The sequence below is a fragment of the Salmo trutta genome, chromosome 2, assembly GCF_901001165.1.
Source record: "Salmo trutta chromosome 2, fSalTru1.1, whole genome shotgun sequence".
Classification (NCBI taxonomy): Eukaryota; Metazoa; Chordata; class Actinopteri; order Salmoniformes; family Salmonidae; genus Salmo; species Salmo trutta.
Genome location: NC_042958.1, coordinates 34,844,174 through 34,858,134, shown reverse-complemented (window position 1 = coordinate 34,858,134; position 13,961 = coordinate 34,844,174). Strand labels below are relative to the sequence as shown.

Below are 13,961 nucleotides of genomic sequence, written 5' to 3'. Positions count from 1 at the left end.
GTATCGTGCTCCCTCTACAACCCCTAATGACACAGTATATTAAGCTATAGGACTACCCCCATTGTAACAAGGATGATGATGATTAAACAGTGCGATATTAAACAGGTATACAGCCGAAGGTCACTGGGGAGCTTTAAGCAAAACAAACACACGTACACACTGAATGCCACGCTCAGGCGTTGGGTAAATAGTGTTAATGACGAGTATGTGATCCAATTACACCACAATTATAGAGGCTAGGGCTTTGGTTCAATAACAGTGGTCCTGCTGTACACTAATGAGGCGGACGAACGGCCATACACACGGGTTATTCCTGGTATGCTTAGTTAATTACACAATTACCTTTCTGTAGGCTGGATGTGCATTGATTACTAATGCAGCTTTCTGTGTATCTGTGGTGGTCGCTGTGTTGCAGTTTCATGGTCTGGGGCTTGACCATCGGTGACTGGGATTCTCCTTCTCGTGACTATAAGGAGAATATTAGCAGCACTGGGTGAGCAGAGCAGCGAGGATTCTGTTCTTTATCATTGGGAAGGGCCAGCCACACCCGGGCACACACAGTCTACATCAACTGGTGAGCTGCGGGGGAGCAAGCGATGAGTGTGAGCAGGCAGGCAGGCTCCACTCCAGCTCCGATCACAGGCTACACATCGCGGAAGCGTCTCACTTGTCTTCCCGTAACAACCATTAGGAAACACAAACTGCTGTACGAAATGGAAAACAATACTAGTATTGAGTTTAATAGTAAAACAACAGTCTAGCTATGTGTCTCTCTCACCCCTTGAGTATAGAAAGTAGGCTGTGTCTTTGAATTTGTTTCCTCACTCTACCCTCCCACTTTCCCCCTGCATCCCATAGCCAGGTTCTGACAAGTCTCCCTTTAGTTTTCACTATGCAATAATAAAAAACGACAAAAATGTTAGTGGGTGATTACAAAAAAGTAGCTGAGAGCCTGACTTACCATTAAATTATATAATAATTAAGTAGTGAAAAACAGGTTTTGAGTAGAACTTGTGAGGTAGTGATGATTAGTAAATTAGTTGGAGATATACCGCCATCTGGTGGGGACTAGAAACAATTGCATAATAAGACCAACTATAAATTGATGGACTCGTGACTCGACCATTGGTGACTCGACCATTGGTGACTCGGACTTAGACGTGTCACGAGTCCCTATGGCTGACGTCTAAGTCCGAGTCACCAATGGTCGAGTCACCAATGGTCGAGTCACGAGTCCCTATGGCTGACGACTCGGACTCGAGCACAGAGTACTTGGGACTCGACTCGACTACAACACTGGGTGGTTGCCCTAGCAACAAGCTCTCACAGTTTCACTTCAGAATATCCAATGTTTGTCCATAAGGTTTGGGATAGGGTTAAAACATTACGTTTTGGCATTCATTCAGAACAGTTAAGGTAAGGGTTAGGGAAACATTTCAAAATGGTTTAAATAAAGTGTGCCTAGCACTGATTGAACACGCAACCCTCGGAGTCGGTACTTGCAGCTTACGCCCATCCCCAGCACCCTAGCAACAAACTGCTAGACCACTTGACGGTAATAGCGCTCAATGTTGCCCCTGGTGGCTGGTTTTGCAGTAATCTCCCAACGTCCTGGGTACCTGGTCGGTAGTCCAAATTTCGCCTTGGATCTTGAGCGACCTGGCTGTGTACTTGTCAGATTCTTATGGGGCTAGTAGAAAGGTGAGAGACAGGGTGAGTTTAACTCATAGTTGGAGAGTCAATTATTCACACACCTCTCCTCTCCTCTGGGATTTACTGTCCTCAGGGTAACTCTTACACTGCTTCTATTGATGCTACATCTACGCACACACACAAAACCAACCCTCCATCATCTTTTATTATCCATCCAGATACTTTTATCTGTCATTTTATTAATTCTTTCTCCCCAGTGAAAAGCCACATAGTGCAATGTGATCTTCAAAATCCAGGTAGTATAGAGCACATATCAGTACTGCAGAGGTAGTGAACGCAATCTGCGATGGGGTCCAACCGTTTGTGTGTGAGTGTGTGTGTGTGTGTGTGTGTGCATGAGTGTGTGTGTTTGTGTGCCTGCGTTTGACCCAGGTAGCGACTTTGACCCATTTTAGTGAGGCTCCCTATCGCTTAATGCCAAGCGCTGAGGGGCCAGATGGATGATACTGTAGCTCTGGATGATAGCTCGGTAACAGTGCAGATAGGCCTATAGGCTAAATGAGCACGGTAATACACACATATACAACAAGGACAGAGAGCCCTGTAACTCCTGGTGTCCCATCAGATTAAAGGGATACTTCAGGATTTTGGCAACAATGCCCTTTATCTACTTCCCCTGAGTCTGATGAACTCGCGGAATACAATTTGTATGTCTCTGTTCCCAGTATGAAGGGAGTTGGAGGTAGTTTGCCGAGGGCACCATTGAATATCCCTTTGAGTTAGGGGTGGGCGGTATACCGGTATGAATGTGAATACTGGTATGACGTTGTGCCATGATATTAATTTATCATGATATGGCAAAATCCATAAATGTCAAGTGATACAGCCTAGTTGGCTATTTCAAATTGTTTATATTTTACTAAAAACAGCCTTCTTTTAGCAAAGAAAAAAACTAGAAGCATGGAGGTCACATGCAATCTGCCTGCCAATCAAAGTCAACAAACAAGCATGTGCAACTGCAGAGTAAGCAAAGATTTAGCGAAGTAAACTCCTTTCGTTAGCAAGTGTCCAAAAATCAAGCAAGCATGAAGACAAGGAAAATAACGCTATTGAGGTTGATTTGCAGGACGACGAAGAATTGGTTAGAAAAAAAGGGGTCCTCCTCTGCCGTTTGGAACTGGTTTGGCTTTAAGATATCCGACCTCGACCAGCAAACAGTACTGTGTAAGTTGTGTCGACGCATTTGTGCTAGTCAAAAAGATGGAAACACCAGTATCTTTTTCACAACCTGAAAACCATACATGTGTGCGAATATGAAGAATCTACCAGAATGTGTGCAACAAACCCCCGGAGCAGCGGAGCAAGTCCCAAGACATCTTCAAGCCAGACCCGCACTCCGCTATCATTCAATGCATAATTCGTTAGTGGTACTCCCTATGACAAGAGCAACAAGGGGAATGAGATAACGAGTGCAATTACCTATCACATAGTGAAAGACATGGAATCAATTCAAACTGTGGAGAAAGACGGTTTCAGAAAGTTGATTCGAACTCTAGACCCAAAATACAAGATCCCGAGCCGTAAATACTTCAGCAAAACATGTCTGCCAGAACTCTACACAGAATGTCGGGACGGAGTTGCCAACAAAATCTGTAACGCAGGATTCTTCTCTACCACTGCCGACTTATGGTCAAGCCGAACCACAGAGCCATACATCAGCCTCATGATTCATTACATTGACGACAACTGGAAACTGCAAAGCAAATGCCTTCAGGCCTCTTATTTCCCAGACAATAATTGCAGCTGGGCTGAGGGAGGCACTTTCACCCTGGGGCTTGAAAGAGTCGCGTCAAGTATGTATACCGACAGTGGATCGAACATGGGTCAAAAGCATTGGAGCTGAACAAAATGGACTAGACTAGGGTGTTTCGGGCACGGGCTACACATTGCCATTGGTAAGTTAACGTCCAAAACACAGAGCTCGGTAGAAAAATAATGTAACTTAAAAACAACTTTAAATGCAGAATAACTACTGTATTCCTTATCTCCTCTGTTTAGTTATAGCAGATTACACTGCCTGATCCTTCTTATACATTAAGTCAAATATATACAGCTATGCAAATCTATAGTATTTGTAAATGTGTGCAATATCCAAACATTACATGGATTACATTGATTTCATTTAATTGATACAGCCTATGGCGTCAATATATGAATCTATCCTCTCTTTCAATAACAAATAGCCTACTCAATAAATGATCCCGTTTTCTAAAGCAACGTAGCTCTCTTAATCACAACAGTTGTATGTAAAGCTGTAGATGGATTACATTTGCAATCATGTCCATGCTGTAAATTGCTGTAATTACAGCAGATGCAATGTTATTTCTATTGAATAATTGTGATTTAATATGTAAATTTTACAACAACAACAAAAAATTCAGAGGAATGTCCAAAACGAACCTCAGATTTCCCGGACCACAGGAGTGTGTGGCACATTTTTCTATAGTTGGAAGAAGCAGAAGGCCCTGACATGTGCAAAGGACAAACTGAGCCTGATCCTCCACAAGATCACGGAATCCTCGACAATTTGGGGATCTCGACTGCAGAGGAAAGAGTCCTGGAGACGGAAAAGGCCGTCACAAAAGTCCTGGCAGCAGACAAAAAAAACATGGCACCTTGCACCCTCCTGGCAAGACATTGAGGTCTTTGAATCTATCACGGCAGCACTTAAGCCCCTCCAGGATTTCAGATGCCCTGTCAGGAGAGACATACGTGGGTGTGTCCTATCTGAAGCCTGGCCTCCATTTGTTCAAGACGAAGGTTCTGAAATCAAATGAGGGCGAAGCCAAACTGACCCGAGAGATTAAGATGAGGGTCCTCAATTCCCTGAATGGCAAATACACCGACCCTGAAACAGATGAGCTGCTCACCATGGCTACCTTTCTGGAGCCAAGGTTCAAGACCACCTACATGACCACTGAGAAGCTGGTGGAGGCGAGAGCTGCCTCTGAGACAGACGCCCTCCTGGTAGGGAACACAGCCATGGGAGACTTCTCTCTTGAAGAGGACCAGAGTGAGAGAGAGAAGCTGCCACTGCTCCCACAATCAGCAAAGAAGTCCAAGAGCATTGGGAGCTTCTTTAAGAAACCAGTAGTGCACCTGCCTTAAGAACCCAGAGACAGGTCATGGAGCAGGAGCTGGACAGCTACACTCTGATGGCAGCAGACAGTGAGGCTGATCCTTTGGAGTGGTGGCGAGTTCACGCATCCAACTTCCCACAAGTGAGTTGTCTGACAAAGAAATACTTATGCATCTCTGCCACAAGTTGGCCCTCAGAGAGCATTTAGCACCGAGGGCAATGTGTTCACATGCCACAGGGCAACTTTGAAGCCAGAAACTATCAATAGGCTGGTGTTCCTGACACGGAACTTGTGAAGAGGGAGGCAGTGAATTGTTACATGGTGAACTGAGAAATATACAGACTGGTTAATGCTTGAAGAAGTTAGTTTGAAAAGGTTTACAACTTGAATTCATAATGACCGGTGTTATGCTGGGGAAAAAAAGACAACACTTATATTTGGCAGGAAAAAGTATTTAAAAAAATGCAATATTTTTTTATTTAATTAACTTGTATACCTTTGTTCATGTTTAATGTTTGCAACAGGTTTACCACAGAAATAAAATGTGCAATATCCCCGTTCTGTTTCTATAAGGTTAAAAGCAATATTTTGTCATTTATTAACTTTGAAGGGCTCAATCTACCAAAAAATATTGTACAGTACATTGTGATATTATCAGTTTACAGTTGACCTAGGTAGGCCCTCATTCACCATCATTGTAAAGCCCTCGTTATTTCGTTGCTTTGACAAAGTCATTTTTTAAGATTAGGATTTATTTCAAGTGATTTAGTGTTTCATTTATGTCTGTCCCTCATTAAGGTCATCCCTGAACTGAACACTCGTTTTCATACGATGAAATTATTTTCAAAAGAAACATTGAACATCAAATCATACAGTAAAAGCAGGTTCTACTCTGTTTGGACATTTTCTGGTGTTTGTGGTGGAAAACTGAGCAGCTCAAGCGTAACATGTCAACCCTGTTACCAATAGATAGACAGGCTAGACATGTTTTAACAATATCCTTTTTATTATGAAGCTTGCATTCAATTGCCACTCCCTCTTGCACACAAGTTTTCATTGCCCCTGTCACATGGCTGATTTTAAGAAGAAATCGTCAACCTTGTTACTTTATTTGGCACTTATTATAGTAAAAAAAAAATTTTACCTGAGTTTTTTAATTTTTATGAAGCAATTTGTTTTACCAAGTTACACGTCACAAATCGCACTGAATTGGTGGAATGACCCAATCATGTATGTATTAATGGTCGGTATTAGTGAGTGTGTATGTGAGTGCGTGTGTGCAGTCTGTACCTCATTCCTCTTGAATTATCCAGTAGGCTGCTGCAGACTAGCCCTGCTGATCCTGTGTATAATTCAAGAGAGGTGAGCAGCGGCCTCTGGGCCCATACTCTGTTCCAAAGTAGGAGTGCTGATCTTGGAACAGTTTTCTTTTGGATCATAATGAAGGAGATTTATATGGACAGAGAGGACCTGAACATAGATCTGGACGCCTACTCCGAGAAGCTTTATGAATACGGGCGCAGCAGTCTTTTGTTCAGAACTATTCGTGGAGGTAGTGTTAGACCCAGAGTTTAATTGAGGTCTTTGATGGAGGTGAGATGCTATAGCCATTGCTTGACTAACCCTGTTATATGCTTCAACATCTGATCTTAACGGCAGGAGTGAATAGATTCCTTTGGTACAGATCTAGGATCTTAATTTGATCACTCTTTTGTTGCTGAGCATTTTCCTGCACAGCTGGAAATGCAAACTTGTTGTGTATTCTAGGTTTAAAAAAGGCTTCTAAAGTTTAAATTCCCGCTTAAACATTTCAGACTTGATTTGCCGTAACAAAAATGTATCAACCCCTACAAAAAAATGCCATTAATTATAATACACATTCATTCCCATTTCTTGTTGCTGCATGATTGTTTTCCTGATGTAGCAAACTGGCTCAAATTAAGATCCTACATCTATAGATCTTCAAAAGTGGACTGAGATTTTTAGCCGACCTTAACCTTGAAAGTGAGGTTAAAGACATATTATGTAACTTCAGTGACTACTAAGTATTTTTTTATACCTCCTGCTTTGGGCTGGATGTCAATGTGTAGTTCATACATACATAATTCATCTGAGGAGAATTACTGTTTTACATCAATTAACCACGAAATCCCCAATTTGAAAGCAACTTTTTCTGGAAGCTGTGCCATATTCCCCCACGTGGGCCAGCCCCCTAGCAATTCAAGTTTAAGTCAATGAGCTTCAGCCCCTCGCCATTTGAGTGAGGGGCTGAAGATGCACACACAGCAGTGAGAGAGAGAGAGCAATGACGTGTTGCACATATCTGCAAATATGTGACATAGTACGCAATCTTCGGGGGACCACTTTTGGCTCGTGAGCACTACTTTCAGAACTACTGGCTAAGAAGTATATAAAAGTTACGGAGAATCTCTTTAATGTTAAGCCTAGTAGAATGACCATTCTTCTTCAGACCTTTTCACACACAACAGAAACCACGTGTAAAAGAAGGAAGGCTGCAGAGTGTACAGTGTGTGTGTCAGGGACACACACTAAGTGTAACCCATCCCAGAGCTAACCGCTAGCGTCTGGGAACCATCAATCCAGGTGGAATAACAGCAGGGAGAGACCAGCCGGCAGACATTTCATCATGGAGCACAGCCTGGGGATTTACAACCTCTCTCCCCCAATGGTTTATTCTACAGAGTATGCCTCTGCACAATAAATAGACCAGCCCAGAGAAATGGATACACACAAACACACACACACACACACACACACACATAGAGATCCTATAAATTCTATATGTAATTCTATGTTCACACATGCTTGGCCCACACACAAACACCCATGTGCACGTATGCACACGCACAGTGATCGACCAAGTGAGCTTGGTCCCTTCCCACAGCTTCTTCTTCCTCAGCGGTTGAGACGGCTGGCTGATGAGCTTTCCACTGAAGAGATGAAAAGCCTGGTGTTGCGTCCCAAATAGTAACCTATTCCCTTTATAGTGCACTATAAAGGGAAAGGGAGCCATATGGGACGCACACAGCCGTAATCAGTCCTCCGGCGACGTGACCGTGCTATCCTCCCTACACTAACCCCAGGTTAACATTATAAGGCCATTCTGTGTACTCACGCACACGCATGTACTGTATGTCTGGGGTCACACTACACCACGGGGGAATGTCCCCAACCTTTCATGAATAAAATACCAGCAAAGAAGGAGAGTTAAACGTGTGTGTGCCTATACGTGTATAAGACATAAGACCTTGTTAAGTGTTAGGGAGCCTTAATAAGCCCCTGTGTGATGTTTAAATGGGGGAAACTTTTTTTATTAGCTTGCCTTTACTATTTAGTAGGGCCGAGATGATATCGTGGCAAGGACACAAAACGGATTTAACTTCTTTAGGAAAACAGCACTGATGTTGGAAACAAACACGTTGTCACCTGGAGTCACGTATTTATTTTGCAAGCCATAGCACACAATATTTTACATACAGCAGGTTTTTAAAGGACCAAAGAGTTCGATCTGCTTCGTGCTTTCATTTTTGCTATTGAAAAAAATATGATACTGGTATCGTCACAGCCCTACTATTTAGTCAATAATTCATTCTCCCTCTTTTTCCCTATGCGTGGCACGGTTTACTGCTGCCGTCTGTGGACTGACTGAGTATGGGGATGCGTCGCACATGGCACCCTATTCTCCATTATAGTACGTACGTAGGCTGCACTCGTGAAGGTCATAAATTACCTTTTAATGGCGTCAGACCAAGGCTCTGTATCTGTCCTCGTGCTCATAGAGCTTAGTGCCGCTTTTGACACCATGGATCACCACATTCTTTTGGAGAAATTAGAAACCCTAATTGGTCTACATGGACAAGTTCTAGATATTAGTTTGTCTCTGTGGATGCTGTTTCGGTGTTCCTCAAAGTTCCGTTTTAGGACCACTATTGTTTTCACTATATATTCTACCTCTTGCTGATGTCATTCGGAAACACAATGTCAACTTTCACAGCGATGCAGGCGACACACAGCTCTACATTTCGATAAAACATGGTGAAATTGCCTACCTTGGAACCCTGTGTTTCAGACATAAGGAAGTGGATGGCGGCAAATGTTTTACTTTTAAACTCGGACAAAAGAGAGATGCTAGTTCTAGGTCCCAAGAAACAAAGAGTTCTGCAGTTTAATCTGACAATTAACCTTGGTGGTTTTACAGTCGTCTGAAATAAAACTGAAGGACCTCGGCGTTACTCTGGACCCTGATCTCTCTTTTGACTAACATATCAAGAATACTTCAAGGGCAGCGTTTTTCCATCTTCGTAACATTGCATAAATCTGAAATGGTTTGTCCAAAAATTATGCAGAAAAGCTAATTCATGCTTTTGTCACTTCTCGATTAGACTACCACAATGTTCTACTCTCTGGCTACCGGATAACACTAAATATCTTTAATTAGTGCTAAATGTGGCTGCTAGAATCTTGACTAGAACCAAAGAATTTGATCATATTACTCCAGTGTTAGCCTCTCTACACTGGTTTCCTGTTAAGGCTAGGGCTGATTTCAATGTTTTACTGATCACCTATAATCACCATCTCTCCAATTTGCCTCCTTATTGTCCCTACAATTTCTAAGCAAACTGCTGGAGGCAGGGCTTTCTCCTATAGAGCTCAATTATGGAATGGTCTGCCTATCCATGTGAGAGACGCAGACTCGGTCTCGACCTTTAAGTCTTTACTGAAGACTCATCTCTTCAATAGGTCCTATGAGTATAGTCTGGCCCAGGAGTGCAAAGGTGAACGGCAAGGCACTGGAGTGACGAACCGCCCTTCTCTGCCTGGCCGGCTCCCCTCGCTCCAGTGGGATTCTCTGAGTCACTGGCTTACTAGTACTCTTCCATGCCGTCCCTAGGAGGGATGTGTCACGCCGTGACCGTCTTTTTTTCGCTATTACTTGACTTGAAAGGGTTGAGTCACTGACGTGATCTTCCTGTCCGGTTTTGCGCCCCCTCAGCCTCGTCTAAGGGTAGGTAGTTGGTCTGTTGATATCCCTCTAGTGGTATGAGGGCTGTGCTTTGGCAAAGTGGGTGGGGTTATATCCTACCTGTTTGGCCCTGTCCGGGGGTTTCATCGGATGGGGCCACAGTGTCTCCTGACCCCTCCTGTCTCAGCCTCCAGTATTTATGCTGCAGTAGTTTATGTGTCGGGGGGCTAGGGTCAGTCTGTCACATCTGGAGTATTTCTCTTGTCTTTTCCGGTGTCCTGTGTGAATTTAAATATGCTCTCTCTAATTCTCTCTTTCTCTCTTTCTTTCTCTCTCTCGGAGGACCTGAGCCCTAGGACCATGCCTCAGGACTACCTGGCTTGATGACTCCTTCCTGTCCCCAGTTCACCTGGCCGTGCTGCTGCTCCAGCTCCAACTGTTCTGCCTGCAGCTATGGAACCCTGACCTGTTCACCGGACGTGCTACCTGTCCCAGACCTGCTGTTTTCAACTCTCTAGAGACAGCAGGAGCGGTAGAGGTATTCTCAAAGATCGGCTATGAAAAAGCCAACTGACACTTACTTTTGTGTTACTGACTTGTTGCACCCTCGACAACTACTATGATTATTATTATTTGACCATGCTGGTCATTTATGAACATTTGAACATCTAGGCCATGTGCTGTTATAATCTCCACCCGGCACAGCCAGAAGAGGACTGGCCACCCCTCATAGCCTGGTTCCTCTCTAGGTTTTTTCCTAGGTTTTGGCCCTTCTAGGGAGTTTTTCCTAGCCACCGTGCTTCTACACCTGCATTGCTTGCTGTTTGGGGTTTTAGGCTGGGTTTCTGTACAGCACTTTGATGTAGCTGATGTAAGAAGGGCTATATAAATACATTTGATTTGATTTGATTTGCTTTGGCAAAGTGGGTGGGGTTATATCCTGCCTGGTTTGCCCTGTCCGAGGGTATCGTCGGACAGGGCCACAGTGTCCCCCTACCCCCGCTGTCTCAGCCTCCAGTATCTATGCTGCAATAGTCTATGTTCCAGGGGGCTAGGGTCAGTCTGTCCAATTTGGTGAAATTCTCCTGTCTTATCTGGTGTCCTGTGTGAACTTACTGTAAGTATGCTCCCTCTATTTCGCCTATCTCTCAATTTAAGGCGCTTTATAGGCAATGGAACCATATGTTTGTGAAATAAACAATACAAAATTAACAGTAAACATTACACTCAAAAGTGTAAAAAGAAAATACATTTCAAATGTCATATTGTCTATATACAGTGTTATGTGCAAATAGTTAACGTACAAAAGGGAAAATAAACAAATATAGGTTGTATTTACAATGGTGTTTGTTCACTGGTTTCCCTTTTCTTGTGGCAACAGGTCACGCATCTTGCTGCTGTGATTGCACACTGTGGTATTTCACCCAATATATATGGATTGGATTTGTTTAGAATTCATTGTGGGTCTGTGTAATCTAAGGGAAATGTGTCTCTAATATGGTCATACATTTGGCAGGAGGTTAGGAAGTGCAGCTCAGTTTCCACCTCATTTTGTGGGCAGTGTGCCTTTCTCAATTGCAATACTCACTGAGTCTGTACATAGTCAAAGATTTTGGGTTAGTTACAGTGGTCAGGTATTCTGCCACTGTGAACTCTGTTCAAAGGCCAAATAGCATTCAAGTTTGGAAATTTACAACAAAAAAAACAGATCAATGTGTGAAGTAATTATCTTTTTGTTTTCTCATGATTTGGTTGGGTCTAATTGTGTTGCTGTCCTGGGGCTCTGTGGGGTGTGTTTGTGAACAGAGCCCCAGAACCAGCTTGCTTAGGTGGCTCTTCTCAAGGTTAATTTCTCTGTAGGTGATGGCTTTGTTATAGAAGGTTTGGGAAACACTTCCTTTTAGGTGGTTGTAGAATTTAACGGATCTTTTCTAGATTTTAATAATTAGCGGGTATCGGTCTAATTCTGCTCTGCAAGAATTATTTGGTGTTTTACGTTGTAAACAGAGGATATTTTTGCAGAATTCTGCATGCAGAGTCTCAATTTGGTGTTTGTCCCATTTTGTGAATTATTGGATGGTGAGCGGACCACAGACCTCACAACCATAAAGGGCAATGGGTTCTATAACTGATTCAAGTATTTTTAGCCAGATCCTAATTGGTATATTGAATTTTATGTTCCTTTTGATTGCATAGAAGGCCCTTTTTGCTGATGTTTAGACAGAGGTATGTATAGTTTGAGTGCTCTAGGGCAATGGTGTCTAGATGGAATTTCTATTTGTGATGCTGGCAACTGGACCTTTTTTGGAACACCATTATTTTTGTCTTACTGAGATTTACTGTCATTGACCAAGTCTGACAGAATCTGTGCAGAAGATCTAGGTGCTGCTGTAGACCCTCCTTGGTTGGGGACAGAAGAACCAGATCATCAGCAAACAGTAGACATTTGACTTCAGATTCTAGTAGGGTGAGGCCGGGTGCTGCAGACTGTTCTAGTGCCCTCGCCAATTAGTTGATATATAATGTTGAAGAGGGTGGGGCTTAAGCTGCATCACTGCATCCCTCTCCCTCACTCCCTCCCTCTCTCTTGCAACTGTTGTCTCAACCTCAATGCTCGGCTATGAAAAGCCAACTGACATTTACTCCTGAGGTGCTGACTTGTTCCACCCTCTATAACCACTGTGGTTACTAACCCTAACCCTGCTGGTCATCTATGAACATTTGAACATCTTGAAGAACAATCTGGCTTTAATGGCCATGTACCCTTATAATCTCCACCCAGCACAGCCAGAAGAGGACCCCTCAGAGCCTAGTTCCTCTCTAGTTTTCTTCCTAGGTTCCTGCCTTTCTAGGGAGTTATTCCAAGCCACCGTGCTTCTACATCTGCATTGCTTGCCGTTTGGGGTATTAGGCTGGGTTTCTGTACAGCACTTTGTGAGATCTGTTGATGACACTTTTGACTAGGGTCCATAGTGCTATGTGCGATTTGAGGGACAGCCTGGGACTTCAGGCAGCAGCAGTATTAGGGACAAATGTACGTGGTTCAGGAAAAACTACTGGTCCGGAGATAGAGCAGAGAACCCATGGATTACACCTTCTAGCTTACCAACATCTTTCACCTTCTTCTGAGCAGAAAAAAATACTTCAAGAAGACAAGTGCACAGAGGCAGAAAAAACAAACAAAGGCATTATTGTGTGTGTGTGTGCGCGACAGACGGTAAGTAATGTGCTGCTTTCGTTTGATTTCTGTTTTTGGAGAACTGTAGCAGAGGAGCAGACCTGGGACTTGGCTTGTGTGAGTGTGTGGATGATTGTTGCTGCAGCTGAGAGAACGAGAAAGAGAGCGCGAGAAACAGAAAGAGAGACATATACACTACCTTTCAGAAGTTTGGGGTCACTTAGAAATGTAACCAGAATAGAAAGTTGGAGGCCCCGGTGCACAACTGAGCAAGAGAACAAGTACATTAGTGTTTAGTTTGAGAAACAGATGCCTCACAAGTCATCAACTGGCAGTTTCATTAAATAGTACCCGCAAAACACCAGTCTCAATGTCAACAGTGAAGAGGCGACTCCGGGATGCTCAGTTGTGCGCCTCCCACTCCTCTTTCTATTCTGGTTAGAGTCAATTTGGACATAAAATGAGCTTTTCTTTCAAAAACAAGGACATTTCTAAGTGACCCCAAAGTTTTGAACAGTAGTGTGCATGTGTGTTTGTGTGGTGTGTGTCTACTCGGAGAGAGAGAGCGAACAAAGAAACACTGCACAGACTCCAGACAATTACCACCTGTGCAAGCAGATGCTAATAGGCAGTCATTAAATTCCATTTTAAATACGTTAACTTAAATCTATATTCCACTGTATATACTGTAAGTCTCTGGTGCTTGAGACAAAAACAGTACCATCATCATCTCCATAATCAATACTGCAGGGATCAACTTGATTCAGCCGCGGGCCAATCTTTTTTGAGTGTTTGGTCAGGGGGCCGGAACATAATTACAAATAATTTGTAGACTGCAAACTGACCGCAAAAAGCCCAAACATTTATAGTATTTGACTAAAACATACGATCCCATACAGTATCTTTATTATGCGTGGGCATACTCCGTGATAAACCCCCCCACCTCAATGTATAACACATGTGGGATGCCACGTTTCATACTACCCTTCCTCAAGCTGCAAAGCAC

At 43.3% G+C, this 13,961-nt stretch overlaps 1 protein-coding gene across 5 annotated transcripts in view; it reads right to left on the bottom strand.

Moving 5' to 3' along the window:
- LOC115154425 (rab effector MyRIP-like) overlaps window positions 1–13,961 on the bottom strand; it is a 171,998-nt gene that overhangs the window by 59,350 nt on the left and 98,687 nt on the right. The gene's annotated exons all lie outside the window — the stretch shown is intronic.